Source organism: Prionailurus viverrinus, chromosome D3 (genome assembly GCF_022837055.1).
Source record: "Prionailurus viverrinus isolate Anna chromosome D3, UM_Priviv_1.0, whole genome shotgun sequence".
Taxonomy (NCBI): Eukaryota; Metazoa; Chordata; class Mammalia; order Carnivora; family Felidae; genus Prionailurus; species Prionailurus viverrinus.
Genome location: NC_062572.1, coordinates 62,568,681 through 62,573,423, shown reverse-complemented (window position 1 = coordinate 62,573,423; position 4,743 = coordinate 62,568,681). Strand labels below are relative to the sequence as shown.

General features: G+C 36.7%; 1 long non-coding RNA gene across 1 annotated transcript in view; it reads left to right on the top strand.

The window, feature by feature from the left end:
• Positions 1-4,501: 4,501 nt before the first annotated feature.
• Positions 4,502-4,743, top strand: part of LOC125149696 (uncharacterized) — a 298,529-nt gene continuing 298,287 nt past the window's right edge. The window contains exon 1 of the long non-coding RNA XR_007146015.1: positions 4,502-4,576. This is a non-coding gene — a long non-coding RNA (uncharacterized LOC125149696). The remainder of the gene's footprint in view (positions 4,577-4,743) is intronic.

The window sequence follows — 4,743 nt, the reverse complement described above, 5'->3', positions numbered from 1 at the left end:
TGCTGTTGACAAAGACGTCTCCTTGGTGTTCTGCATTCTATCATCAACAGTTCTCACATGGGGACAACAAAGAGAACGGTCCCATATGAGTCTCACTTTCTTGCCTTCTTTTGTATTTGTGGCTTTCTTTGTTTTTTTCTCCTTTTGTTTTTTTTTTCTCCTCTATTTTATAGCAAAAGGAGAAGTGGGGCAGCCAAAAATATAGATAAGCTCCCTCTAAAAATACAAACTTATGAAATGGTGGAAGGTTTTTAGGGTATTTTCTCAACCTTACTTCTTTTTGTGAGTACTATAGTCAGTTATGGATTCCTCACCTTAACTTGAATTAAGTTTGTTTTTTAATGAAAATATCACTACATCTTGCATTTCCCATCTTATCGTCTCTGTCAGTTAGCTATCTACTTGGAAATTATATCAGATTGTATAAATCATTATCTTTGGAAATTAAAAAAAATAGTTGTGTCATGGTAATTTTTAACATGATGATTTAACTCAATGTCAAGGTTATCAGTGACTGCTACATTACTAAATGATCAATTTTCATTTTACTTTCTCTATTTGTAGCATTTAACACATTTATTTCTCCCTTTTGTTTTAAGTATTTATTTTTCAGAGAGAGTGCCAGGGGAAGGGGTAGAGAGAGAGGGGGACAGAGGATCCAAAGCAGGCTCCACAGTGACAGCAGCCAGCCTGATATGGGGCTGAAACTCACAAACTGTACCATGAGATCATGACCTGAGCTGAAGATGGATGCTCAACCAGTCAGTTGTGCCACCCAGGCACCCCAACACATTTCTTTCTTCTGATACACTTTCTCCATTTGAGTTCCAGGATCTCGCCTCTCCTTGGTTTTCTCCTAATACACTGGCTATGTCTTAGTCTGTTTTGTTTTTTTTTTTTTCTGTTTTTTCCTCATCTCCCTGACCTCTAAAAGCTAGTGTTACCCAAGGTTCAAACACTGGACTTTACCTTTTCTCTAACTATATTTACTTCCTTGGGGAATCTCATCTAGTCTCTTGACTTTAAATAACTGTTGTACACTGATGACTTATGTATTAGTTTTCAGGGCTTCTGTAATAAAGCACCATAAATTAGGTAGTTTAAACAACAGAAATTTATTCTCTCACAGCTCTTTGAGCTAGAAGCCTGAAATCAAAGTGTTGGCAGGGCCGTGCTCTATCTGAAGACTCTAGGGGAAAATCCGTTCTATGCCTTTCCCTTCACTTCAGTGTCCCTGGCAATCCTTGGTGTTCCTTGGCTTATAGATGCATCACTCAGTCTCTGTCCCTGTATAACATGGCATTCTCCTTATATGTCTGTATCTTTTCTTCTTGTGAGGACACAAGTTGTTTAGATGAAGATTCCACTCTACTCCAGTATGACCTCATATTAACTACATCTGCAACGACGCTATTTTCAAATAAAGTCATATTCTGAGATTCCAGGAAGGACATGAATTTCAGAGGAACACTATTTACCTAGCACAACTTACAAATTATATTTCTAGCCTAATCTCTCCTATGAATGCCAAACGTGTATGCAAATCCGCTTTCACAGTTCCTCTTCAAGTTGAAGAGATATTTCAAATTTAACATGTACAAGTCTGGACTGCCGTTCTGCCACCCTAAAGTTACTCTTTCTACAGTCTTTCCATCTCAGTTCATAGCAACTCCATCCTCCCAGGTACTCAGTCAAAAATCTTGAAGTAATTGTTTCTCCTTTCCTTGTTTCATATCCCACATTCAATGATTCAGCAAACTCTGGTGCTTTAAAAATGTATCCAGTATTCAATTTCCCCTGGCCACTTCCTTCTTCCAAATCTCATCAAACCAATCAAACCAGTTTCTTGTGATTACTTCTAACCTAGGCATCCTGTTTTTTTTTTCCCTTGTCTCTCTTGAGTCTATTCTCAAAACTGTGTATAGAATGATCACATTAAAACATAGTCTGATCATGTCATTCTCTGTCCAAAGCACATATTCCTGTGGCATCTCCTTTTACGCTGAGTACAACAAATGTCCTTTTACAAGACTATGACTATGAGAACGCTCTTCCATTTCCCTTTCTGACCTTTATGACTATGAGAACACTCTTCCATTTCCCTTTCTGACCAAACCCCCCAGCTACACTGGGCATCTTGCTATTCTTCATATGTATCAGGCACATTCTTGTCTCAGAGACTTTCTCCCTCAACCTACACTCTGTTTCACAGTTATTCCCAAAGTTTGTACATCACCGACTTCAAGTCTTCATTTGAATGCCATCGTTTTCTGAGGCCTTCTGTGAATACTCTGTTTAAAATTTCATTGCCCCAAACTCTCAATCCCCCTTCCCAATTAATCACATTTTTCTCTTTAGCATATACTATCTACCAGAATTTATGCTCAAAATTTACAGAACTTACACTACCTATTTTACTTACCTCCACTGTTGAGAGTGCAAGCATTAGGAACACTGGGGTGTCATGAGCTTTGTCATTGCCATACCCTTTGCCTTTCGGAAAGGGCCACACACTGACACTAGTCACTACTCACTGAATGAAAGAATGAATGGTGTCTATTAGCAAGGAATAGTAGGTAGTAGGAACACTTGAGGACTGTGTTTCAGAGAAGCAGGTTCTAGCCCCAGCTCTACCATAAATGTAAATCATTTGCTCATTAGTGAGTCTCTTAATCTCATGAAAGTTCTATTTTACAGACTATGTCCCGTTATGTGGATCCAATCTGGGAAGCACTGAAATAGGCTATAGAACCACAGTCAGTCTAGCTAGTCTACAAATTACCTATATCTGTGGGAGACTTATAAAGGCTAATGTTAAACCACTAATAACCAAAGCCTCTATTTGCCATGGCCAAATGGATCTCTTTCTGAAATTCTACAATTTTTTTTTTGGAAGTGTTCAACAGTGATGAAGCATGAGCAGTTTCTCTTAACAAATGTGTTCAAGTCTTAGGTTAACATTTCTAATGTATTGGAACTTACAGTTCTAGATTTAGTTTCGATCAGAAAGACAAAAGTGGAATTAAAAAGGGAAAGAAAAAACAATTGCCAGACTGCTCTTCTTTATCCTGAGAGACTACAAATGCCACAAACCCCTCACAAAGCTCTTCTATTACTTCTTTATCAGTTGGTAAATAGAGATAACTTTTAAAAACCTGTATTTCTCTACTCTCCTTAATTGCTTCCACTATTAGGATTTATCTTTCTGATATGGCAAAATGTTTTTTTACAGAAACTACAATGTTTTGGAAAAGGGAAAAATATTACCCAAAGTATTCTATTAATGAATGTTTATGAGTTTCAGTTCTGGCAATTCAAAAGGCTCCTGAGATACCTATTCAGAGAGCTCAATTCAACAAGACAGACATTTAGGTTTATAATAAACCAGGTTATTTCATGCAAGATTTAGAACTTTCCTTTAATGTTAACTAATTTCCCCATTCTGAACTGATCACCATGAATTCATTTTATTCCCCATTCATAGCAAAATATCATTGAATAACATTCCTCTTCAGATCAACACTGTAAGAGGTTTTCAATTTCTTTCAATTTTAATTGTATTATGAAATACCAATTAACTGTGGGTAGAATTATACCATTCTAGTATAAGAGAGAGAAAAGCCATTTCCACAGGGTCAGACAAACACCCACTGATTGATCATAGAACTTCCTATCAGAACCTAAAATGAGGTCTGCTGATCAACCCCAGATACACTTCTGGTAAATGTGTTTTTGGGAATTACAGACAATATTTTCCAGGGGAGAAACTTAGCACAGTTCTTTTGCAATGCTGTGTGAAGACAAGTATTGTGATAATAACAGGTTTAAAGATATTAGTCACTGATAGTAAGATTTTTAAGAACTTTTTCCATAATATACTAGTGGCTTTTGACACTACAAAAAGAAAGAAGAAAAATTAGGTCTCTGTGATCTATTATTTTTCTGTCTTTAGAAGATGAGTTAGAATCCTCTGTGAACTCTTTGACACAGCACAGCTCCTGCCTCAGTAGGTAAATCATCAGGACATACATATTCTTATTACTCAGACATTTAATTTCAAATAAATTCCATTACTGTTTGAAAACAAAAAGATCGCTTTTTTATATAAAATGACTTCCATTGGTTGCTGTCCCCTTCTTTATTTTTTGTAGCACTGAGGATTTAAGGCTACATGAAGGGCAACGAAATTTTGAAATCATGTGATGAGAAACCATCCTAAGACTAGCAGAAGAAGCTTTGGTAGGTCACAGAGATAGTGAAGAGTAGGGACTAATAAGACAACCACTACTTGAAGCAAATTTGGTGATGAGTTGGATATAACTGGCAATACAGGTGAGGTATCTAGGAGGATTCTTGGTTTCTGGATTATAAATTTCGCTTGACAGAGATGATGAATAGGTGACAGATAGAAAAGGAGCATATCTAGAAGGGAGTCATATTTTATATATGCATGTATGAATGTATTTGCACATACTGATTTGAAATTATTTTGAAAAACTAGAGTGGATATTGGCAGTTGACCAGATCTGGAGATAGCAGACATGGATCTGTGAGAAACATCAGTACCGCATATCTGGTAAGCAAAACCTAAAACTGGGTGGGATTCTTGTCAATAAAAACATACATACACATACAACCCAACATGATAAAAGAAAACAAAACAAAGCAAGACAAAACAAAACAAAACAAAACAAAAACACAGAGGAAGGACTGAGGAGGACCTTGTAGTAAACCCCGGGAATT